Genomic DNA, 27,258 nt, shown 5'->3' on the forward strand with positions numbered 1-27,258 from the left:
AGCAGTCTTGGAATGAATTACATTTTTGGACGAATGTTATGTGCTGTGGTGCTTTTCCCTTCTGGCTTTTTGACTCTGTTTTAGTTAAGAATTACAAAAATGACCCAATTCTGATGATCGAGTTTCACACGTGATAGTTGTTAAAAGTTTCCTCATTTTGTTGTATATTGAATAACTTTGAATTGTATTCTGGGCATTTAGATGAGACTTTGGATTCTGTTAAAGTTCTCTAATTAATGATTTTTTTTGTTTGTTTGTTTCAGCCATCAGCCAGCCAGATTAGGCTTAGAACATGAGTTTTATCTTCCCTTCTTTGAGCTGTGGTTCTAGTGTGAGCTTGGCTCTCAGAACTTTTGTGGTACTGTTTAGATTGGCCCAGAATGTGCACCAGCTCCACATTGCTGTCTGGGACTTGCATGATGGTCTACATTCCAGTTATATTTAAAAGCTCTTGCAATATGGCTTCAGGTCACTTCTAAACATGTGCACCTTAGGAGTTAGCCAAGGACTTGATATTACAGGATTAGGGGATACCTTTCTCTAGTTTTTTCTTTCTGCAACTGCTTGCATACTTTTCAGTTCTTGCTGAGACATGCTTGACTCAGTGCATGGCAGGGAGAATTAAAAAAAGGAGAGAGAGAGAAAAAAAAGATTTCCATACCTACTCTGGCCTACAGAGGCCCCCTTGTCTTCTGGCCAAAAAGTGATGTTTTCTTCCTGATTTTCTGTTCATGTCTGCTGCACAGTTTTAAAATTCAGCCTGACCTCAAATATAAGCCAGGAAATTTACAAGAAATAAATGCAAAAATCACTGCTTTATGAGTCATTCTTTGAGGTCTGACCTTCCCCAATTTACCTGTCATTATTGTTTGGTTTTTAGAGTTCTCAATAGTTGCTATATGTATTCTGTTCAGGCATTTTTGTTGTTGTAGTTAGTGCAATGGAGTGTGCCTACTCCATATTTTTCTTAGAATTAGGAGCCATGGTGGGTTTTTAAATTAGTGTTATGAGGCTTCCTTTCATATTCTTACAGTCATATTTTTATAATAATTATTAAAATGCCCTGTGCATAATGGTCCTGGAACATGACTTGATAGTTCAATTTTTGAAACATATTTACTTTTTGTTCACCGGCAAACATTTTTGATTGGAACTTTTCAAACTATAAGCAACATGTAGGCAGGGGCATTGTTTATGTATCTGTATCTCATTTCCTAGAATAGTCCTGGCATACAGTTGCTTAGTAAATATTAGCCAAGGAATTAAAAATGGCATGTGATGTAAGATAATTAAGAAAATAACGGCTGAGACTCTTAAAAAAATGAAATATTAGTTGATTCCCACTGTATTTCTTTGAACTTAAGAGTTTAGGCTGGGCACGGTGGCTCATGCCTATAATCCCAGCACTTTGGGAGGCCAAGGCAGGTGGATCACAAGGTCAAGAGATCGAGACCATCCTGGTCAACAAGGTGAAACCCCATCTCTACTAAATATACAAAAATTTTTAGCTGGGCATGGTGGTGCACGCCTGTAGTCCCAGCTACTCAGGAGGCTGAGGCAGGAGAATTGCTTGAACCCAGAAGGCGGAGGTTGCGGTGAGCCGAGATCGTGCCATTGCACTCCAGTCTGGGTAACAACAGCGAAACTCCATCTCAAAAACAAAAAAAGAATTTAGTACATATAGAGTCCTTGTAAGTGTCTGGCTTTAAGATAGATGATGGGGTAGTGGAGTAGGTGCTCTCAAATTGTCTACACTCAGGTACACAGTGGGAGGACACAGTGACATATGATTGTGGTGGAGGGCAGGCACCTATTCCAGTCTGGAGAGGGCCAGAAGTGCTCCCTGGAAAAGATAAGGTGTTGGAGGGAAGGAAGGGCGGGCAGAAAGAGGAAGGATCGGGAGAGTTAGAAGAACCTGGATGAATGGAACAGCATAGCGCATATCTGAGGCAGGAGAGACCATGCACCTTGCAAGAAAGAGCTCAGCATGGAGTGACAAAAACAATAGCTAACTCATAATGAGTACTTCCTTCGCTCTTCAATATGATTAGTTCATTTAACACACTCAACACACTATGGCACAACTTGTGAATGCCAGAGATGGGATCTGAAACAGGTAGGTTGGCCTCTAGCCTATGCTTTTATCCAATCTGCTGTTCTGTCTTCATCATAGTAGGCTCTTGGGAAATGTTAATTCTCTGGCTTCCTTTCCCTTTCATAGCATATGGTGCCTGAAATGTATTGATATTTTTTGCTTAATTTTAGAACTCAACTAGTATATCTTTAAGATGGTTGGCAAGAGGGTTGGATTCTATTTTCTACCTGAGAATATAGAGGCTCAGAAATAAGAGAACCTGCATGGTTCTATACTCAGAGAATCTCAAAAATTTGAAGGACCACCCAGTTACATGAATTTTCTCTGACTTTTATTAAGTAGAATTTGACTATCAAGGATAATATAAAGACTGACAGTTTCTCCTATAGAGATTCCACCAATCCTGGCAGGTTCACTGTCATTCTTTTGTAGGTTTTCTTGCTCTTCGTCTCCCTGTTTCTATTTTACCCTGGTAGTACAGATGTTTTCTGTAACTCAGCTTTACTTTTCTTTTGTTCCCTGTGAATGTGATTGGTCTACAGTTGAAACTTCCTGGAAACAACAGACTTTGTCTTTTTTTTTACTTCTTTAGTGTCATCTCTTATCTTTCTTATGCTTAAAAAAATTCCGTTAGTTTGCCCCAAAGTAATTGATGGGTATGTGATTGACTCTTCTAGAATTATAACGAGCTAGAATGACCTTCAATGTACATTTTAAACCACTAAATTGTTAAGATTAGAAAGGTATTCCTGTGATCAGATATTCACATAATTTTTACAAAAGCAGGATGTTTTAAAATGAGATATGTATGTAAAATGTTATATCATATAAATATATAATATATATATTTTATACATCAAATCATATATGTATACCTTAGATATATGTTTTATGAAATAATCTTCTGCCTCTCTGTATAGGAGACCATACACACACACACACACACACACACACACACACTCTCTCTCTCTCTCTCTCCCACACACACACACACACTCTCTCTCACACACACACACACACTCTCTCTCTCACACACACACACACACACCTGTATAATCTACGCTACTATCTGCATGTATGTGAATTTGTGGGAATGGGAGGATTGTATAACTCTCTTGGATGCTAAGGCCTCAAGTAGCAGTGACTTGAAGAAGACCTATTCATTCCTTTAGGAAGTCAAGTGTTCTCTGAAGTTAGAGGGCTAAGGATGGGTGATGAACATTGCCAACCTCAAGGATTTGGATAAGAGGCTTGACCTCTCTAGGAAATGAGAAGTAAGGAGTCAATCCTTAGGTATCCTAGAGATATGACACAGGAAACATCTGCTTGCCCCTTGAATACAGAGAGATTGATACACAGGTACCTTCTGGGGAGTGGGTATTGAGATTCCCTCCTGGCAACCACAGCTACATGAAAATTTGTCAGGAGTTGGGTGAGAAGGGCCTGATGGCCTGTTGGGCAGGGCATATCTTATTAGCCATATCATCCCATTTTAGTTTACCTTTAGTTTCCAGTTATTATCCTTACAGGGTAATTCTCCTCACAGTCTTGAGTATTCTAATACTACTTTTCAGTAAGTAAGGAGACGATGTACCCATACCACCTTTTAGAAAAAGGGAGTCATAAGCTAATACTGGAATTATACATTTTTCTTATTCACTGACAAACTCCACATGTGAATATCAGTTCCAGAATTTGCCGAGTTAGTTCAGCTCTTGTTCTGATTATCTCCATATATGTAAGGTGGTATTAATGGCATTTTCAGAGGACCTCTGTCCAAATATACCTACATACCTGCCTTAGCTGAAATTTCTACCATAAACTATCATTTTGGAATACAAAATAAAGGTACTTATTGAGTAGCAAATACTAGAATCTGAGTGTTGTATATGCGTGTGTGTGTGTGTGTGTGCGTGTGTGTATGGAATGAATCAATAAAATTTACAAATATTGTTTATAAGCACTGAGGTTTTCTTCTTCTCATTACTCTAAATTGTTCATCTAATGCTTTCTATAAATCACCTACATGTTTTTTCTACCCTGACTAATGCGGTCATGTTAAAACAACTACCTTGCAAGCTGTTCTCATTTAACCCAAACAGAGCATCTAATGGGGGCAGGGAGGAAATTTCAGGCTTTATTGAGATACCATTATCTTTCCAGTTTTCTTTGATACAGTGATAGGAATTAAAAGGCTGGGTAATAAAACTTCAGCATCTGTCTATATTGAGGATGGGTAACCCATTAAGCAACAATGGCTATTAATGCCTAATTTTTGTAATTTCGTCAATCGCCTAACAAAGAGGAGGTCCTTGAGGGAATGAACAATGAAAGGGGAAAGTACGGAACATAAAAATTTCCCACAGTTTAACACCGTATCTCTTTTAGTAGTGATCTCTGGGCAGCTGGGGAACAGACAAAGAGGATTTGTTGTCCAAAAGGAGTTTAAGATACTTCAAAAAAGGAGAAGACTTAGGAAAGGGACTTTTAAGAAATATACAAAAATAACAACAAAAAATTTTTATTTACCAGTACTTTACATTTGTATGTTATTTTCTGTTTAGGCTGGAAGGGATTTACAGAAAGGCCTTAAGGCATCTAATTTTCCATCTCTTCATTGAATCGTGAATATCTCACAGTGTAATGTTGGTTCTTCAAGTCGGTATTGCATTGCTCACTCCTTGGGTTGCAGTTTTGCACCATAGTGTCACAATTTACATTCATTATCCAATTGAGTAAGCAAAGGAAAACTACAATCCAGAATCATAAATTCCTGGCTTGAAACTTGAAATATAAATGTTTGAAGATTGCCTTGTTTCACATTTATATTTGTCCCTAACTGGCTCTTTAGCTTGATTCATGATACATCATTTTGGTAGTCACAAAACTGTTGGTTGAACCCTGAAGAATGCATTTTTCCTGGCTATATATATTCTAAAATCTTTAACAATGAAACAGGTGAGTTCCAAACATCTTGGGGTAATAGATAAATTACCAAAGAGCCAGACAACCTTGATTTACGGTGTAGACTCCGTGTGGCCACTATTTCTAGCCTTATCCAGACAGCAGTAACTTGAATGGAGTTCAGTGATTCCTCAATGAATGCTTTTCCCTTTTCCTAAGTTTTGTTTTTTATGTTTCGGATCCAGAGATTGAGTCCCTCTAACAGCCTAAGCAGGGATCAGGGAGCCCTTCTGTGGAACATGTCTGGAAGGAGCCCCTTGCTCAGTGTGGCTTTTGGGTCCTGAAATTGAGCACAGGTGTGTTGCTCATCACCTTCTGCTTTCTTTGTTCATGCCTCTGCCTGTATGTTCAGGCCATGGCCATCTTACTACTATTCTTTTGACTAGAGAAATACAGATTATATGAAACAGCTGACAATCCAAAGACCACAGGATGTGTAATTTCCCGTGGCCATTTCTGACTTGCTCTGAGGGGAAGCTGGGAGGGCTTTTGCACCTCTGTCCTGTTGGTATTAGAGCCTTGGGATCTTGCATATCTGAGTGAGCCCTGGGCACTGGTGTGCTCACAAATGTTCAGGTGAGCCCCAAGCCCCACCTTCTGCATTAAGCTTCTACCTTAGTTGCTTAATGAGAATCTGTAGTAGTAGATGCATCTACTAGAGTGGATGTGCCATCAGACTCCTCCCCTTCAGGACTCCTTGCCTTTAGCTATTGGGAATATGGGTGGAAGATAGCTACCTCTCTTTCTCTCTCTCTCTCTCTCTCTCTCTCTCTCTCTCTCTCTCTCTCTCTCTCTCTCCCCTCCCCCCACCTTCTGCATTAAGCTTCTACCTCAGTTGCTTAATGAGAATCTGTAGTAGTAGATGAATCTACTAGAGTGGATGTGCCATCAGACTCCTCCCCTTCAGGACTCCTTGCCTTTAGCTATTGGGAATATGGGTGGAAGATAGCTACCTCCCTCTCTCTCTCTCTCTCTCTCTCTCTCTCTCTCTCTCTCTCTCTCTTGGAATTGCCCTCAGGCAAAGAGATACCCTTTTCTAAGTTCATGACTCTTCATAGGGTCAGCCTACATCCTATGGCTAATTCATGAGGGGAATAAAGGCCTGGTTGCATTATCCCAATTGAGGACACTTCTGCAGAGTTGTTCTGGCTCCAGAGCTCCCACTACCCACTTCTATTATTAATTTCAAGAGCATTCCCCTCATCCTTTGCAATAAATTCCCTGCTTGTTAATCTCTGTCTCAGAGCCTGTGTCCCAGAAAAACAGTCTGCAACAGCATCTCAATGAACAAAATCCAAAATAATGTTCTGGAATGCAGCTTGCCTTCTCAGGCCCTTGCAGCCTATCTAACCCTGATCATACTATGCTCTGGCTAAAATATTTCCCTATACTCTCAGTGTCTGGGAAACAGTCTATTTTGAATGAGTAGATCATTTCCCACTTGACTTGGAGTATCCCTTGGTAGCTGGACCTCCCAAGCACCATCTTGGATTTCCTCAGATATCAGCCTCTCCTAGATGAGGCCAGAATTGCCAGCCACACTATGCATTGTACTTCTAGTGACTCCAGCTATAAAACCCAATCAGTTGTGTTCATTCCCATTCGCATGATCCTGGATTCCTTTTGCCCTTTCCTAATTTTAGTTGCCTATTTTCTTAAAGGCAGACAAAAAAATAGTATTTTCTTTTTTTAAATGTAAGTGTAGGTAGCATTAGAATACCTTAGTTAGAAAATCTTTCCAGCTATTGAATCTATAGAACTGGAGCTTACGTGAGACACCATAAAATTTTGGAATAACACTTGTAACAGTATGATGATGTTGCATCCTGAAGAACAGTATCTACACAAATGGCACTCAGTTTTCTCCATTTCATTCAGATTTGGGTTGTCTATTCCCTCATGGTCTCAAGAAACCACTTGAATTATATAACGGCTAACCCAAAAATGGTTTAAAACAGAAACTTCCACTGTTGCACCTAAATTGAGATAATCTCTCTGGAGGAAGTGTAGGTGCCACTAGACTACATCATACCAAGGAGAGGCCTCTTGTGGTAAAAGTTAGCTTTGATTTTAACATTTCCTTTTCCCTACTGACTCTTCTCCACTCCCATACAACCATTGCAAAATTTTTTCAGACTGGCTATTCTAATGTTTCTGAGACCAAAATAAAAAAAGTAGAATTTGGTATGTGAGGGGGTGTACATTTCCTATTCAGTGTATGGGACAACAGTTTGCTTTTATTCTGTGTAATGAAAGATATGGCAGTAAGCATCCCATGTTTATAGTGTTTTTCAACTGTGTGTGAGAGAGAGAAGGAAAGAAAAAATAGAAGAAGGAAGGGAGAGAAAGAATTTATGTAGATGTGGATGATTTTGAAACAAATGTAATTTCTCTACTTGGGTGGTTATTCTTTAATTAGTTGAATTGGCAAAGTCTAACTTAAGATTCAGACTTATCTTGAGAATTTGTGATAGATCTGAATTTAATTGTAGAATTGTAATGAAGCATTTAAAGGGTAAAAAGGAAGATAGAGTTTTGGATGATAAATAAAAGGAACATTTATTGAAAACAAAGAGAAAGATGAAGACGAGGCTGGTTCAATTGTGAGTTCTTCTAACATGAATCATAATTTTTAAATAGCTTCTACAGTTTGGTAATTAAGCCTTTAATTTGTCTTTCACCATATTGATGTACTAAAGCTCCAGATTTCCTTTGTTTTATTTCTGCTAAACTTTCTAGCCATCAATTATGCTTCCTTCAGTTGTAATTATCTTAATGAGGCATATGAGGGAAATGCATACATACAGGAGCATGTATACACAAGTATATGCACAAACATTCACACATAGTCACACTCACAAACTCCTTCCTTACGTTTTTGCTTGGACATGTGTCCTTAATGTTGAATAGAATTAGCAGTTCCCGTTAAGATGAATCGAGAATGAATCAAACTGTAATAGCTACAAGAACTGTATATTGCATTGGTGTCAACAGTTTTCTGCCAAACATTCAATATATAATATGGGATCTCAGAGTTGTCAGAGTACAAGTGAAGCACCAGACAAGACTCTACTCCAGCTTTGTTGAGGCTGATCTCTCTGTGACCCAGCCATGGTCATTGGGTGCAGTTAGTAGACTGAGATGAGGGTCCTCTTGCTTGCTGGTAGAGAGTGAACCATGCCACCCTTTCTCTGATTCACATTTCTATATCCCCAAGAGTGTAAATTAACTTATAAGAGAGAATATTTTTATTAAAAAGGAAAAATACAGAAGTGGCTTTTGCACAGCTGTTTTTACCATTTGAGCTTTTAAATGTTTTGTATGTGCTTTCCATTTTTAGAAACATAATTGTCATCTTTTTTCCTTCTAACATCAAAGTATTCCTTATTCAAGAGCTGTTAGAACTATGGCTGTCATCAGGCTGTGAACTTATGAGATGTTTCCCTTTTGCTTACTCTGGTGGCTAGAGAGGAGAGAAGATTATTCCAATAACTTACAGGCAATCAACACTTTAAACACGAGGTTGAGGCTAAATGTCTCTGTTCGTGGTTCTGATAATTTTTGTCCAGTTTGTTGCTGCCCAGAAAAAGTATTACTTCCAAAACTTAGAGCACTGTGATTTTAATCAGATGCTAAGTAGGCTGCTTCTGCTAATATATCCTCAGTTACATCTCAGATGGACTAGTTCATTCACTTTAATAAACTTTTAAGTTCTAGTAGAATTTCAAATGAAAAAACAAATTATATAAATGTGGTTACTAAGGGACTATGCTCAGAGAGAAAGAAGTTAGAAGGCAAATTACTGTCTGTTGTGAACAATATGGTGTTTGGATTGGAATCACAGTCACTGCCTTTTTTCCCTCTAGTGTCTTAAGTATTCCTTATGCCAGGCCTATCCCCACCCAGAGCAACAATGGACAGTAACATTTATTTTTATGTGAGCAGTAATTTAAAACTTTCTTATTTACCAGGCTTTCTTAGGCTTTTTACAACATTTGTAATAGCTCTGTAAGTTTATCTTCTCTTTGAAAAGCTTTTGCTGTAGTAAAAGAAAACTCTTTAACACTTTTTCTTAATCTGTTTTTTCAGTTGTATAATCATGTGAACGTGGCATTATCTGCTTAGAGGCAAACTTGATTTTCAGTTCAGCATTCTTTCTGGCACATACGTGATTTTTATATTGTTAGGAGACCCTTTTAGGAAGACTTCTTCTCATACTCAAACTGCAATGAAACAAACACTGCACTTAAAATATTGGTATACATAAAGATTCACTTTCCATTTGTAATCACTGTTGTTTCTGAGAGGCAGCACTTTGAATTCTAACTTGATAAAACATTGCAAATTTGTTTACATCCAGTTTGGTTCCCTGATGACATTTTATTTCTAGTTCTATAGCTGATGATGAAAACCCACGCCAAGACAGCATTTGTTGATGATGCCAGAATTTTCCTTTCTCCTTTCCCTCAGCACCTCTGTGAGGACAGAAGTCAAATAGCAATCTTGACTAGTGAGTCGCTAAGGTTGGGTCGGATTTGTGTGGCACCAGCTGCTAAGAAACGATGTCTTCATGGGTTGCGGCACCATGGACAGTTACTGAAGGAGGAAGCGGGGAGACAGCTAGGTCTTTCTAGTCTCCATTCCTTTAGTCTGTAGTATGGCAGATGTTAAAGTTTGCCCCCACAAAATATATTCCCCCCAAAATATATCTTAAGTTTCTCTACTTCTGAACAAATTGAAAAAGTCGTGGGCAGGAAGAGTCAAAAGTTGGTAGTAAATCACTTTGCTCAGCTAATATCGGATACGAAGAAAGCAATGACTAGAGAGAAAGTTAAGCTGCAGAGGCCTTCCTGGGTATAAGGGCAAATGTGACTTAAAGTGCCAAGAAGGGCCTACAGATTATGGTTGCACATTCTAGAACAAAGAGGCTAGCTGTTGTTGGGGAAAAAAATTGTGATGGGTTTTTCTTTGTGCTAGTCACAGAGCTTCTCAGCTTTTCGTCACATAAAAAGCTTTAGAGGAAACTCATATTCAGTTATCAGAAATTGCTTCACCTTGATTTATGATATGGTCAGGCCCTCCTTGGTAAGCTGTGTGAACTCTTCCTACAAGAAAAAGAGAAGCTGCAGATGGATTCAGCATATATAAATGCATGCTGGCAGTGTATATATAACTTCAAACAGCTCAGAGATAATAAATTGAGTGCTCTGTCTATGCCAGCTGAATAAACACATTTATTGTAAATGATGTGACAATAGAATTATTGATTATAAATCCAAAGTGTGGCATTTGGAATCATGTCTGCATTTCATTCCTAAGGAAGGGAGTCACTCTTGATCCATTCTGTAGGGGGCAAGTTAGTAACATTTCTGGCAACTTAGCTTCCTCCTGCTATGATTAATTAATCTGGAGTCACCCAGATCTCTCTTTTTGTGTGGATTGCATTAACCTTTCTTTACGTCTCTGAAATAGTATGTACAGCTAGTGCCTTTCATGGGAGCTGGGTTCTGCCTGCCTCTTCCAGTGCTTGTTTTCTACTTTGAAGTAGGGAGAGAAAAGCAGCCAGAAAAGATTGGGCCAATTACATCGTGCCTAATACATTCAAATCCTTACTCTGTAATTTAGGCAGAAAAACACTGATAATTTAGTTATTTTTTTTCCCACATGAGTCAATTTATGGGTGCTTTTTACTAAATCTTCTTTGGTCTCATAAAGATTTCTATGTAAACCTTGTAAGCAAATGAACTATAAAGACTGATTCACCAAGAAAATTATTTCCTAGAGCATTTTAGTTAATCCAACTTTGTAGCACATTAATCTCACCAGAAATAAAATTAAATGTGAACTATCTTATAAATATATTTTAAAATCTATAGCCCTGCTATTAAACTTATAGCAGGCAATCTACCAGATCACATACCTGAGTACCTCTGCAAAGAAGACCAGCCAGAATGATTGCATGAATTTTTACCTCCAGTATTTGCTTTGTTCTCACAACAATTGAGTAGCTCAATTGAAGGACGTAAAAGTATTTATTTATATAAGATTATGCTAAGTCTTTATATTTTAAGTTGTGCTTTTCTGTTATTTTCCCCAATGGTTCTTCAGTCATAGTCTTTGTATTATTCTTTTGAAAATGCTGTTTTAATATCTCTACTCCAAATCTGCATAATATACTTAAATGACTCACCATATGTTGCCAAAGAGCATTGCCTTATCTCTTATCTAAAAGGAGACACAAGGCCAATCCTCGTATAGTGATGCACTAACTTTCTGGTTTTTGTTTGGCCTATATTTTCTTTTTAACCAGAGATCAAAATTCCAAGTGTAAATAGTTGGCTCTTTTGTCTTCACCATGGAGGTTGATGTTGAACATTTAATTTATTTTAAACATATTACTGTAGCCATTATAATTCCTTATAGGAGCGTGGCATCTAGGGTAATAGATAACACTTGGCTTGTTACATCTCTAGGATTATTTATATTTTATCTTTGATACTCATCATCAGAGAAATTTCAGAAAACAAAGGTATAGCAAGAGATTTGAATAATATTCTGCATAGCAAGCATGACTGAAGATATATATTTTTTCATTTGAACTTACCAAAAAAATTGTGGGCATGTTGCACTGTCAGTTTTAAATGAAACCTAGTGTTTGGGGAACAGAGAAAGGTGTTTAGAAGGTGGTGAGGGGCTCAAGTGAACTAAGATGGGATAGCCATAGTAGCCCAGTAGCCACCAGGTACTACTGGCAAAAGCTCAGTTCTCTAAGAAAGCTTATGATCGATTATGATCTGTCTCTCTCTTCTGAAACTGTATCTATCTTTTTATCCTCCTTCATTTTTATTTTCCTCAACAAACCCAAAGAGGAAGTTTGATGGTTCCACCAGACAGTGTGTTCATCTGGTTCTTGCCTCTGTTAATGTTTAAAACCCGAGTTCAAGTCCTAGCTCTGCTATTGATCTGGTTCTGAGCCTTGGGTACAGGATTACTCCCTTTCTTTGAATCTCAGTTTTCTTTCTTTTTTTTTCTTTAACTCTTAGGTTTGGTTGTACTTGTGAAGGTTTGTTACATAGGTAAACACATGTCACAGGAGTTTATTATGCATATGATTTTATCACCCAGATGAAATGCAGAAAAAAGCTTTAATGTAAGTTTTGAGGATTAAATGAGATAATATTTGCAAATGCCTACAGGACAGTACCTAGCATTCATGCCTTGTCAGTGGCAGATTTCTCTATAGCATACAATGCTGTTTGACAGCATTTTACCTAGAATAGAACTTCTTTCAAGGAAGTCAGTCCTCTAACTCTGCCACTTTTGTCAACTAAGTTTATGTAATACTCTAAATCCTTTGCCCAAATGCATTGAAATTTGAATTGAATCCCATGTAAAATCTAATTTCTCTACAGTCTAGTAATGAAACAAATTTTTAAAAGATAAACAGTGTTTTTTAGTATTTTGGGATTCATGGACATGGAAACTGCTTTTTCTCTTTGTAGAAGAAACACATCTCATTCTCGATGTGTTTCTTCTATTTAGTTCCAGTTTCATAGGCAAGAATGCAGGCAGTTCCCATGGCTTGCAGAGGATGAATTCATCAGAAGACTTATAAGCAGGCTCAGAATCCAGTGAGTAGAAGAGAGAAGCCTGAATGATGAAGCCCACTAGGGGAAGATCATGTCACAAAAAAATTATAAGATATTCAGAAGGCTGCCCAATATTCTGCCTCCTCATAAATCTTCACTTCCCTTCTAAGAAAAGAGAGACATTTCTTTATTCTGCCCAGTGCACATCTTGGGCAAAGCTTATATTCTTTACCCCTGTGTATACATTTATCTTCATAGCTCCTAAGAAAGGAAAATCGGCCCACCGTTGAAATCTCCATTCAAGTTTACTACTTCAGATTCTTGATGACATTTAAATAAAAAGGGGACAAGGATTATAGTTGGCAGTGAAGTGGCTTTCAGGGACAGCTGGAAAACGGGAGGGAAGGCAGCCTCATATTTTGATCAACCTAGTCCATAAAATGTACACATAAACACACAGCTATAAAATATATTGACATGAAACACTTTTTCTTTGGCAGTGTTTGCACTTGGTGATATCTGAAATTTTGTGTAAGCTGTTTTTTAGCTCTGAAGGAATGTGTCATGATGGGTATATTGTCTGGGACTCTTTTAGTATGGAACTTTTCCCCAAAAGGGTCTTTTGTAGAAGTTTGATATTTTTCTTACCCAAAACACTTCACACTGGCTACTTTTGTGTGTGATAGAGTTATAAAAGAATTTGTCAGTAAGATTTAAAAAATTTATGCTATTAAATATGTCTATCTAAAATAGCTTTAAAAGTTCAGCTCTTGAGATGATTTTCCTAGTCCCACTGAAGTGTTAGAAAGAACAAATATATTTTCTTATGCATTTATTTGGAGTTAACTTGATCTTGGCATCCCACTGTTTGTCCTGAAAGCTTAGAGTTCTCTGGCTGCAATATCTGCCATCATGTTAGTCACCAGATGAATTCAGCTGATTTCGTGGGTAAGGAAGCTTTCTCTTTCCTCTATCACATTTTATTCTAAAGAAACTGTCATTCGGTCAAAGTAAAACAATCATTCCTGGTGCAGACATACCTTGGAGATATTCCAGACTACCTCAATAAAGTATATATCATAGTAAAGCAAGTAATGTGAATTTTTGTGTTTCCCCATGAATATAAAAGTTAGGTTTGCACTATACTATAGTCTATTAAAAGCACAATAGCATTATGTCTTTTAAAAATGTACATACCTTTTTTTTTCTTTTTCTGAGATAGCATCTCACTCTGTCACCCAGGCTGGAGTGGCAATGCCATGATTGCAGCTCACTGCAGCCTCAACCTCCTGGGCTGAAGCGATCCTCTCACCTCAGCCTCCCGAGTAACTGGGACCACAGGTGTGTGTCACCAGGCCTTGCTAATTTTTGTAATTTTTGTAGAGATAGGGTCCCACTTTCAGGCTGGTCTCAGACTCCTGGGCTCAAGCGATCCACCCAGCTCAGCCTCCCAAAGTGCTGTGATACTGGCATGAGCCACTATAATGACCCAATGTACATACTTTAATTTAAAAATATTTTATTGCTAAAAAATGCTAACAATCATCTGAGCCTTCAGCATATCACAGTCTTTTTACTGGTGGAAAGTCTTGCCTCAATGTTGACGGCTGCTGACTGATCAGGGTGGTGGTTGCTGAAAGTTGAGGGAGGTTGTATTCTTTAGCGTGATTCAACAAATTCATCAATGAAGTTTGCTCTATCAATTGACTCTTCCTTTTATAAAATATTTCTCTATAGCAAGCAAGGCTGTTTGATAGCATTTTATCCACAGTAGAACATTTTTCAAAATTTGAGTCAGTCCTTTCAAACTCTGCTGCTGCTTTATCAACTAAGTTTATGTGGTATTATTAATCTCTTGTTGTCTCTTCTACAGTCTACACAGTATCTTTGCAGTAGTATATTCCATCCTAAGAAACTACTTTCTTTGTTCACTCATAAGAAGTAACTTCTCTGTTCATGTTTTATTATGAGATTGCAGCAATTATCTTCAGGCTTCATTTCTAAGTTTCTTGCTATTTCTACCACATCTGTAGTTACTTATACCACTGAAGGTTTGTATCCCTCAAAGTCATTCATGAGAACTGGAAAAAACTTCTTCCAAACTCCTGTTCATATCGATATTTTGACCTCATCCCGTAAGTCACAAATGTTCATCATGGCATGTAGAGTGGTGATCATTTCCAGAAGGATTTCAATTTACTTTGCTCAGATCAATCAGAAGAATCACTATCTGTGGCAGCTATAGCCTTATAAAATGTGTTTCTTAAATAATAAGGTGTGAGAATTGAGACAACTCCATGGTCCAGGCATGGGCTACAGAATGGATGTTGTGTTAGCAGGCATGAAAGTGATTTTAATCACCTTGTACAATTTTAATCACCTTGTATCATTTTAACCACCTGTACAGGCATGAAATCACCTATGTTAGCAGGCATGAAAACAATTTTAATCACCTGTGTTAGCAGACATGAAAACAATTTTAATCACCTTGTACAAGGTGATTTCTTTTTTCTAAGTAGTAGGTCTCAATACTGGGTTTAAAATATTTAGTAAACTATTATGTAAACAGATGTGCCATTACGTAGGCTTTGTTGTTCTATTTATAGAGCCACAGGCAGAGCAGATTTAGCCTAATTCTTAAGGGCCCTATGATTTTCAGAATGGTAAATGAGCACTGGCTTTGACGTAACGTCACATTGCATTAGACCCTAACAAACAAGGCAGTCAGCCTGTCCTTTGACCCTTTAAAGCCAGGCTTTGACTTCACCTCCCTAGCTATGAAAGTCCTAGCTGGCATCTTCTATCAGCATCTACATGAAGAATCTATTGTTTAGATAGTCATCCTTATCTATTATTTGAGCTAGATCTTCTGAATAACTTGCTGTCACTTTTCATCTTTACCTAAAGCACTTGGTGCTTCACCTTGCATTTTCATGGTATAGTGGTGACTTCTTTCCTCAAACCTCATAAACTACCCTTTGCTAGCTTCAAACATTTCTTCTGAAACTTCTTCACCTATCTCAGCCTTCATAGAATTGAAGAGAGTTAAGATCTTGTTCTAGGTTAGGCTTTGGCTTAAGGGAATATTGTAACTGCTTTGATCACTCAAACTTTCTCCCTATCAGTGATAAGGCTGTTTTGCTTCCTTGCCATTCCTGTGTTCTAATTTCCTTCAAGTGTTTTTCCTTTGCATTCACAATTTGGCTACTTATTTGGTGCAAGAGGCCTAGCTTTCAGCCTGTCTTGGCTTTCAGCATGCCCTTCCTCACTAAGAACAATTATTTCTACCTATTGATTTAAAGTGAGAATTCTGTGACTCTTCTTTTCACTTGAAGACCTAGAGACAATTGTAGGGTTATTAATTGACCTGATTTTAATATTGTTGTGTCTCAATTAATTGGGAGGCCTTAGGAGAGGGAGATAGAGGAATCAAGGAAAGACCAGTTGGTGGAGCAGCCAGAGCATACATTTATTGATTAAATTAGCCATCTTATATGGGCACGATTTGTGGAGTTCCAAAACCGTGACATGTCAGAGATCACTGATCACAGATTACCATAGCAGATGTACTAATAATGAAAAAGTTTGAAACACTGCATGAATGACCAAAATGTGACAGAGCAATGAAGTGAGTACATGCTTTTGGAAAAATAGTGCCACTACCCTTGATCAATTCACAGTTGCCACAAACCATTGAATTTGTTTTTTAAAAACACATGCACACACAATATCTTCAAATCACAATAAAATGATGTGGAATACAACAGAACATGGTTGTGTGCTTCAACTTTGGAGCTACAGATCTAAGTGTAATTGATAAAAATTTTCAAACAAAATTGCCTGAGAGATCTGTCTTCAGAAAAGTTATCATGGTGTCAAATGTGCACTCCCATATAGTACTTGTAAAAAAAATCCAAGGAAAAGATTTCCTACTTGTCATTGATAATATGTGTTTAATAAATACTTGCTGATTTAAAGACTAAAAGAAGCCCATGTAGCCTTTATCATGGTCATATTTAGCACAGTCCTGCATATAGACTTATATCATTTCATATGTAATTGGCACAAGTCTTTTCTGAAAATGAAAATTAGTAAAGATAGACACTAAGATTTTGCAGTAAGAGAAGCAAATCAGCTTTTTAAAAACTCGACCCCTAATATTTTAAAGAAGAAATTTTAGAATTTATTAGTAAGTATTATTGAATAACTATTATAGATCATTTTGGGTACAATGGAGAACAATAGGAAAACATGGAAATATATAATAAGATCATTTAAAACTAATAATATGTAGGATTGTAAGGAAAGGTAAATTTTTTAAAAAGGAATGAGGAATGTTGGAATTTAGAAAGAAGATATGGCTTTACGGGAAGTTTTCATGAAGAAGCCAGAATTGACCTGGACACTAAGGAATAGCGATGCTCTGGATAGGCATAAAACAAACAAATATTTCAGTTGAGCAGGCCATAGAGACAGTGGTACAGACAAAAGAATCCACATCAGAGTATTCAGTCATGCAACTTTCTGCCTGAACTACAAGTTAATGTTGGGGATTCAAGAGTCATCTGCTTGTAGGTAACATAGGAAAATAGGGAGAGGAGGGACGGATGGAAGCATCAGCACAGGGATGAGTGCCTGCCTCTCCCTCTCTCATAATATTCTTTTAATAACTGATGCAAGTACTTTTAAGAAGACAGCATTTATTGTTCCCATAATTAAAGCTCATGATAAAATAAACACCCTCTAAGGGAGGGAGGCAAACCTCAGGAGCAGCCTGGACAGCTGGAAAATTCAGAAATCTCTCCAAAAAGACCAGTTGTACTTTTGAATTACTCACCAAAAGGACAGGTGCCATTGCTGGGAGTCATGTTTTCCTACAGCTCTGCATCTGGCTATTATAATGAGATGTGGAGAGAAAATAACTAGTAGAATGACTAAATAATGCAGCAAATGTTGCCCGACATTCTCATTTCATCCTCTGTGTGCATTTCAGAGCTTAAATTAGCTACAGCCATTATGTCTATATTGCTATATTGCTTTATTTTGACATTAGTAATTTTTTATGGAATCTATCCAAAATAGCTTATTTATTCTTTCATAGTATCTATTCTTTCCAGATATTCATTTATCTTTATCTAAGCTGGTATCTTACAGCACACCATCTTGTAGCCTTTTCAAGGTGGCTGACCTATTTCATTCCATACTTTAAGATAAAAATGAACTGCTTCTGGATGTTACTTAAAACTAGAGCTAACTCTCCATTCTTAGCTCCTTCCTACTTCTTTTCCAGGCACCCTAATTCTTGGCTCTGTGTATCACCTTTGATATCTGTTTTCCATTCTTTTTTTTTTTTTTTTGATGATTCATTCAGATTCCCTTCTGGCTGATTGGACTACAGTTCTCCCTTGACTCTTAGGTTAGTATACTAGTATATGCCCTGATTTTAGTATCAACTCAGGACTCTTAGGGAACAATGCCTTTCTCTATATTGGTCTTTTGTGATAACACGATTCCTCACTCCTTTCTCTCCATTTAATTACTTGAATTATAAAAGCTGAGTCAGGAAAATGTGGAAAGTCCAAAATAGACTTTCAAGAGGTAGATCAATAGACAACCGTGAGGCCTTCTACAGAAATGTGTAAACTTGGTATTTTTGTTGGTATGTTCTGTAGCCACTTTTCATCAGGGTTTTCCTTTCGTTTGATGGAGCAATAATACCCACCCGCTTACAGGTCAAAGCTCTAACAAGTGTCAGCCTGTGACTCAGGATTTTCCCGAACAACGAACCCTCGCATCCTGGACATCTGATTGCCAAGGAAATCCCAACTGGATTTAATAAGCGTGGGCATATGTCATTCTACCTCGTGAGGATGCTTTACTTTCTAGTTTTGAATTTCCTTTTTGCACTTTTTAATATTTCTAACCCTACTAAAAGCTCCTTAAATTCTCTTCATCGTCAGTGGATTAAGTTCAGAACTCAAATTCCTTGGCCTGGTTGCGACTTCACTCCAACTACCTCCCCTAGGACATTGACCAGCTTGACATTCTGTAAACACTTAGGGGCACACCACATGCTCACGCTCTTCCTTGGAATGCATGTTCTTCTCCCGGGCTCTCTCTTGGCATGGTGCAGTGCTAACAGGGCCCCACAGGAATGTCCATCTCTACATTAGAGCTTCTCCAACACCTCAGCCAGCAATAAACCCCTCTCTGATAGATCTTTCATAAAATGTTGTGCCTTTCTTTAATCCTTAGCATATTTGGCTTTGTTCTATGGTATTTCCTTACAGATTCTCTCCCTACTGAGGTGGGAAGGTAACATGTAATCATACTGCTAATACTTCATTAAACAAGGTGTGATCTCCATCAATATTTGTGGAAGGAATAATTGAGTTTCTGGGTAAATATTCTGGAACAAAGCATTTTAGAATTAGTGTATAATTAGACACCTCCTGCTTTTTCTTGCAAGCTCAGATACTTTTAGCCTTAAATTTTGTACCAGCCTCTGACTTGCCTTTGCCATCTTCCTTGATACAGATAAACACCACAGGATTATGGAATGTGTTTTGGCTTCATTCATTATATACTGCATCTATTCATCTATTTATCCTGCATAGAGTATTTGAATTTGAATTTCTAATGGCAATTAATATGAAATTTTGAGGTTAAATTATATATGGTTTCTTATTTACTGGGTTTTATGCTATGTATTTGATGAAATGCTCTCATCGTATTTGCTTTTGCAGTTTAAATGGATTACTTAAGAATTAGGGAAAGGGAGAATTAAAGGATTTATAGAGCAGCACAGCAAAGAAGTGTTTCCTTAGTAACTAAAACCAAAGTTATGCAGAGACACCAAGAACCGGAGCTTGCTTTGAAATCTTACCCTGTAAGCAACTTCAACTTGAAAAAGGAAAATGGAAATTAGCCAAAGACAGTAGAAATGGTAAGGGAAACAGATTAGACTAGTGCTGATTTGCATGGCCATGCGTGGCACAGTAGGATTCAGAGAGTAAAGAAAGTTAACCTTTGGATTTTTTTTGAAGGTCACTTTGCAAAGTCATACAATTTAAATTGCATGTCTGTAGCCAAGCTATATTTCAGAAGGAAACATTTAATTGTAAAATCAAGAGTCTGGAAATAGAACAGTGATTAGGATAGTTCACCAGTAGATAGCAAGCACATCCCTAGAATACTAGTTACCATTTGCCACTCGACCAAAGACTGATTTTCTTGAGGATTTTTGATAAAAGGAGGCCAAGGATGGCAAACTTCCAGCCAGGAGTCAAATCCCTCCTCCAGCAGACAGCATCTTTCTTTCTGGGCAGTGTTATTCTAATCATGAAAACTAAAGCTATGGGAGGAATGATAGTTAGACCTGACTGCTCTTGAATAAAAACTCTCCAAGGATCTGAGCAGACAAAGAGCTGTGAAGAATGGTTTACCAGCTAACCAAATGAAGGGCGGGTGGTGCAGTAGGTACTTGGTTTTATCACTCCGAATGTTCTAGCTCAGGTGACTGGGAATTAAAATATACCCCCAGACTGTGCTTTTTTTCCTCCCACTTTTCTTTGTTTTTTAGCTCTCCCTCTCACACGCTATCCGAAGGACCATGCCAAAACATTAGGAGTATTCTTTTGATTTTGATTTTTTTTGCCCTACCATTCTTTTTAATTACTGCTTTCTTAGAATTTTCTCTTCTTTTGCCCTTTTAAAGAGACCATTTTAATGTAATTGTTCTATTTGTTGAATGTTCTACATTGTTTATCAATGCAAGGAAGAAAATAGAGTTTTTATCCTACCTAGATTAAATATACATGTTTTTTACATCAAACTCTCCATTTTTTATACCCTTTGCCCATCTCCTTCCTCCACCTCAATATACTTTTCTAGAAAGGTAGAAAACCGACCCTTTGTCCCTTCATTCATCACCCACTGTCGGCTTTGGTGTCAGAATGTCCTGGTAGTTGTGGACTGGCTCCAGACTGGGGTAGGGGGTCTGCTATGTGATTATAGTTCATGGTTTCCTAATTTGACTACTGTAAATGGCACAGAGAAGACAGAGGTGGATTTGGTTTAATGTTGTGTTTATGTTGTCATTGATGAAAAGTGAAAGCAAGGTTTACTGAAGCTCTAACTTGTAAACCAAGAAATTTAACTTGCACTGCTGATGACAACCAATGACAAATGTTTTGTCACAAATATTCAAGGAGAGGCAGCTAGTAGGCATACAGAAAGTGCAGTTTGTTCATTATTATAGTCCCAGTGTTAGTATAATTCCTGGTACTCTGTCCGTTTTGAGTTTGGATATTTTATTTAATCTCTCTAGACCTCACTCCTCTCATCTACAAACTGAGGGTATTGAATCAGGTCAATAAATTATCTTTTAACCATATTTATGCAGCATTCTTCATATACATTTTGAAAGCCTACCACTTTCTAGAACCCATGCTTAAAAATGTTTGATAGTAACTTAGGGGAGATACATCTGAGTACCTTCAAACATGATTAAATCACCTCAGACATAGCAGATGATTTTATTCTTTTAAATATTCACAGTGTATTGGAAAATAAATGATCGGTTGTTTTTTCATGAGCTTTAATCCATACGTCCTGTCTCTGTTAATGCTTTGAGGTGCTCAGCGTGAGGACGTGTTGCAGGCCTGGGTTTGGCATCCTGTGAGTGCTGGCAAACCATCCATCCTCCGTGGGTTCCCAGGACCTACAGAGCCCAGCACCTGCTTTAATTTTGACCAATTGAATCTTGGGACTGCTCCAGCCCACGTTCCTTTCCTGTTGCTCAATAGCAGCTCTTTAACTAAATGTTCATCTGGCAAATGAGATGAAAAATAATTTCTGATAAAGGTAATTTCCTAAGACCTTTGTGATCTTTCCTCACCTGCCTTGTGTTCAATATAAGAAAGTTACTCTGATTGTAATGAAGCCAGCTGTCTATAAAGTAAGGTCGTTAGGGCTGCTTAATTAAAGAAAACGAGTTTAATTAGTTAAAGAATAAGTTTAACCCCAGATCAGCAGTAGTCTCTGAGGACCACACAGAGGGAATAATTAGGAGGTTGGCTTTTATTTCTCTTCACCACGTTTCAAGTCAGTTTTCTTTAGTAAAGAAGTGAAAAACGTCTGATCCTGAACAACCCATACTCTTGACAAGATTAAGAAAAAAAAATCCGTTAATCTGATTACTTTACCTTTAGAGTATTAAAGGATTCAAATTGCTAAGTTTCTCTAAATTTTAATGATTCCAACAGCACTTCCATCTGAGAATCTCAAAGAATTTCACAAATGTGTTAAGTCGCGCATATACTTCAAAGCAAACACTTTTATCCCTCTTTCTTTTTGGTGATAAAATTGAGACAAAGAAAGGTTAACAAACATTTTCAACCATCAAAGGCTGTTGGGTGATAAATGAAGAAGGTAAGTGACCTTCTGTTCAGTTCATCACTCAAATAGTTGGTCAACATTTTACAAAACTGGTGTAGACCAACTCCCTTGAGAATGTATGTCTTTATCTTAAGGGTCATATTTTGATATAAAAATGTGGAAAAATATGCCAAGACTAATGTTTCATAAAATGAATAGCAGCATAGATAATGTGTTCTGAATTACAATTTCATGTATTATATTCCAGGCTGAGTTGAGCAAAGAAAGAAAATATCATTGTTCCTTCCCCAAATAGATTTAGTACAAAGTGTATTACCATCTTTGCTTGGTTTTCATTTTACAAATAGGAAAGATTATATTAGCCAGTGAAATGCAGATTTTAAATCATGCCAAAGTTATTCATTTTTTTTCCTACCTAAATAAACTCCCCTAACAAAAAACTATCTCTTTTTCCCTCACCAAGATACCATTCCTAGTCATTCCTTTTCCAACAAGGTTGCTTTCTCCCTAATTTTTTTCTTTTCTTTTTTTTTTTTTTTTTTTTTTTGCATTTTGCCCTTCCCACCCACTGAGTCTTCTGCACACAGTCAGTTGATATGCCTCTGTAGAGCCCTGGTTTTGTAACTAAGGCCATGCCAAGTGTTGTGGGGAATCCTGGAGAAGAATGACACCCAGTCTCTCCTCTCAAGTGCCACTTTGACCAAAGATATAGGAAGAACATTGGAGGAGTTGTAAGAAACCCAGTAGGTGCTAAATTGTGAATTGCCAGGAAGAGCAATGGGTGGTCAGAAAAGGGAAAGGCCAGCACCGTAGGTGATAACTACCTCCCTTCAACTCAAAAGGATGTGTTATCTATTGTGCCTTAGTATACTGGGCCAAACTGCCAATTACCTATTTATGAATGTCTCCTTTGACCCATTCTGTTGGAACTTCTCGGGGCCAGGTTAATACATCATTTGGCTTTAGCACCAGGCCAGGGAATTAGGCATGGTTGGTGTTCAGCGTTCACGGTGAAGTTTCCCTGGGTCAGATTTTGGAAAGATGACCTGGGATTGAGGTTGAGTGACCGTCACATGCTGGAACCCTGGAGCCACAAGCGCACGTCTAGGTGACTGAGATGAGCAGGAGTGGAATCTCCAGCAGTCTCTTGGCTGGGACTCACTGTATGAATGTGTTCCTAAGGGAAATGAAATAAACCAGTTAGTATATTCTACCACTTACACCTCATGACCACTGACTGCTTAGGTGTACTCTGGAAAGCTTGCCTGTGCTCACATTCTTCAGAGCTCTGTTTGCAGAACTTGAGAACAAAGAAACACCCAAATGAAAACCTCAATTGAGTGTTTTTGCAGCGATATAGAGATTACACAGTCATTTAGTTGATAGAATAATAGTTATTCCTCCCTGTTGCCATCATTTGGAAATCCGATGTCTCTTTACACTTTAGATGATAATGGAGGCTTTACTCTTTTTAACTGTTATAGATGTATGGAAATGGAGGTCTGGTTGATCATAGTGTGTTTACAGGAGAATTCAAAATCCAGAAAAGAGCATGAGATTTGAGACCAGAAAGACAGGGTTCAAAGTCTGACCCCTGCCCTTAGGTCTCTGCTCCCTTTATCCAGTGATTACACTGCTCCGAACACTGTTAATCATTATGAGTGATGGCACCAAATCTACAAGTTACGGGGACAAGCTGAATCTATGCATATTAAAACCATCTTAGAAATTGAAAAGGCTTTTTTAAAACTGAGTAGTAATAACAATTGTTATTCTATTTCTATTCCAGGTATCTATAGGAAGTGCTAAACTTTCAATAACAGAGGAAAACCTGTCTGGTAAAATGAGTGGTATATTACTAGGTTGAATTTTAATTTGCTTAATAAACTCTCATACTGTGCAGATAATTCTGACATAGGACAACATTTTGTTAATTCTAAAAATTATCCACATGTGGCCTTCACATGATACAAACAAGTATCCATTATAAACCAGTGGTGATGGCTTCTGAAAACTTAGGGTTTTAGTTAAAATATATTCAGTTATCAATCACTAGAATGTTAGTAACTATGGACACGGTAACCAAAGGTTAACCCTTATTGTTTCGGCCTTTTTAATGCAATGGACTACATATGCTACATACCTTCTATATACCAGGCACATTTAATTGCACCCAAAAGTCTGTGCAGCAGCTCTTCAGGTTTGGCTTATCTTACTAAGAAAAACAATTTAGAGAGGCTAGAAGATGCACCCCAGTTTCCACAAGTAGTGAATCGTATGTGCCAGGTGTCTCCAAGTCCAACCCAGTGCTCCTTTCACTGCTACACCACGGGGCAATTTGATTATAAAGATATGCCTTGTGCGTCGGACTTAGGTCCTCCTTTGACCGTAAGCCTCACACCACAGTGAGGCGCTGTGGAAGGTATGCAGACCACAGTTATCTCATACACAAAGGAGCCTTGAACCCGAATCTTTAGGGATTGTAAGACCTCAGTTTTACAAGTAAAAGCTTTTTAATGCACACATTTTGTGAGGATTTTTCTTTCCATTCTTCAATGTGCATGCAGGCCAAAGTTCTGCTTTTGAATATGGGCTTCATTTTATATATGCAGCTTTGCAAATCATTTTTTAAAAACTGTAACAAGCTTTGCCAGTGCTGCTTGCTCCAAATGAGTGTGATTACTGGTTAATCAGAATGGTTAGTGTAAGTGAATGGATGTTGTAATATGAATAATTGTAAATGTTGACTCCCTGTTCCCTCTTGAAAGCAAGCTGGTTCAACCAGCTTAATGAGATTTTTCTGGAGTGTTTACAAATTTTAAATAATTAAAATTAAATTGAATTGAAGTTATTTGTAATTATAACTGCATTTACATCATTATCATCCAGGCAATTAGAAGGAGGTAGGGTAGATGAGGCTTTTCAAGTTTAAAGTCACATTCATTATTTGCAAAAAACGATAGCAGATATTTTCAAAAGTTTCTCATTTCTGTTAGCCAGAGGAAAAATACCTTGAGAGTTCATAGTCCAGCATGTTTTCTTTCATTGTCTTTTTCAAACATATACAAATTGGATTCCCTTCATAGGAAGGCTTTTAAGGATTATTGTAAGTCTTGGCAATGTTGATGCTATTAAAAGCTCACAAGGAAGCAGTAGTTTGGGCATGAACAGGCATCAGATTCTGTGAGGTGGACCCCAGGAGGCTGCTGAGACCCATCTATCCAGAGGTTTCTGAAAAGTCCCTAACAGCACTGTTCGTAATTTGGTCCTGAATAAGGGACTTGGGACTGAAAAAACAAAGTCGTGTGTTCACATAGCAGGCATGGCAAGTAGCCTGGGTGATGAGGACAGTGTACAGTTCGCAGTCATCATGGTAGCTGAAGCAGCCAGAAACAAATGTCATTGAATTTACTAAGGTATGTGTAGAATAATGCTTTTTAAGTGGGTTTCTGTGATCAAAGAAGGGAACAAGGGCAAATCACTCTGAAATATTTTTTCGTATCAGTTGTTTTGGTAAGCCAACCTGCCAATTTACTTGGCTTGTGGAGATGGAACCAACGACAGGAAAGGCAGGTACAAGGATATTTAGATACTCAAACTCCAACAGAAAGTGCAGCCTGTTCTCCCAACCCCTTATGTTTCTTCCCTTCTGAATAAACCTCATGCTGATCTTTTCCTTTCTAGAAATTCCTTTTTTCTTTATCGAAAATCATGTAAATAATTGACAGTGCTTTGCCTATTGCCTTATATGGTTTTTAAATGATTTCTAAGGAGCTAGGTAGTTTCTCTTTAGTGAAATTTAAAACTTCATCTGGGCCAGGTGCAGTGGCTCACACCTATAATCCCAGCACTTTGGGAGGCCAAGATGGGAGAATTGCATGAGCCCAGGAGTTTGAAACCAATCTGGGCCACATAATGAGACCCTGTCTCTACAAAACTAAAAAACTTAACTGGGTGTGGTGGCACTTGCCTTTAGTCCCAGCTACTTGGGAGGCTGAAGTGGGAGGATCACTTGAGCTGAGGAGGTCAAGGCTGCAGTGAACCATGATAGCACAACTGCACTCCAGCCAGGGGGACAGAGAGAGACCCTGTCTCAAAATGAATAAGTAAAAAATAAATATCAATAAAAATCTCAATTGGAGGGACTCTACTTTTGAGTCATTTGTTTAAGAATTTAAAGCTATTTTAGAATTTTCAATTCAGCAAAACTAAAATATATTCAACTTTTTGGAATGCAGAAATTTTGAAAAATTAAATATTTCTGTGCATGTCACATGAAGATTAATATGCAGTGATGCCTCCTTATCTGTGATTTCACTTTCCAAGATTACAACAACCACAGACAACCATGGCCCAAAAATATTAACTGTAAAATATTAGAAATAAACAACTCATCAGTTTTAAATGTCACTCTTCTGAGGAGCGTGATGAGATTTCTCATCCTCCTGCTCCATCCTGCCTAAGACGTGAATCATCCCTTTGTCCAACATATCTACACTGTAGACGCCACCCACCTGTTAGTCATCGCAGAGCTACTTGCTTATCAAATCAACTGTAATGGCATCCAGTATTTTCAGTGTTTGTGTTCAAGGTCAATTGTGGCCTAACACTACATCACAATGCCTATGTCATTCACCTCTCTTCATCTCATTGCAAAGGCATTTTATCATCTCACATCATCACTAGAAGAAGGGTAAGTCTGGTACAATAAGATATTTAGAGAGAGATATTACAGTCGTATAACTTCTATTACAGAATGTTATAATAGTTCTAGTTTATTAGTAATTATTATTGTTAATCTCTTACTGTGCCTCATTTATAAATTAAACTATCATAAAAATATGAATATATAGAAAAACATAGTATACACAGGGTCCCATATTAGTCACTGTTTCAGGCATCCGCTTGGCACCTTGGAATACATCTCCCATGAATAAGACGGGACTAATGGAAACAACCCTTGTCTTCCCAACACTTAGATTAAGAAGTGGAATATTACAAATAGAATTATGACCACCTTTGTATTTCTCTTTGATCTAATTTTCCTCCTTTCAATCTCAGCGTTAACCTGACCTTAAATTCAATGTCTCTTAATTCTATGTATTTTCTGACTTTTTAACATTTTCATGGTGGGTCTCAAGTGCATGCATAGTATTGTTTTCAATTTATAAAGCATTATAAGCTAGCAACAAACTATGTATTCTTCCTTAC

General features: G+C 37.7%; 1 protein-coding gene and 1 long non-coding RNA gene across 9 annotated transcripts in view; one reads left to right on the forward strand and one right to left on the reverse strand.

The window, feature by feature from the left end:
- The window catches only part of NCKAP5 (NCK associated protein 5), a 1,002,432-nt gene that overhangs the window by 582,677 nt on the left and 392,497 nt on the right, over positions 1-27,258 (forward strand). The window lies entirely within an intron of this gene.
- Positions 21,196-26,592, reverse strand: LOC118154612 (uncharacterized). The gene is made up of 3 exons (XR_004744716.3): positions 26,562-26,592; positions 22,939-23,224; positions 21,196-21,478 (listed from the first exon to the last, which is right to left on the reverse strand). It is a non-coding gene; the product is annotated as an uncharacterized LOC118154612 (long non-coding RNA).

The sequence above is a fragment of the Callithrix jacchus genome, chromosome 6 (genome assembly GCF_049354715.1).
Source record: "Callithrix jacchus isolate 240 chromosome 6, calJac240_pri, whole genome shotgun sequence".
Classification (NCBI taxonomy): domain Eukaryota; kingdom Metazoa; phylum Chordata; class Mammalia; order Primates; family Cebidae; genus Callithrix; species Callithrix jacchus.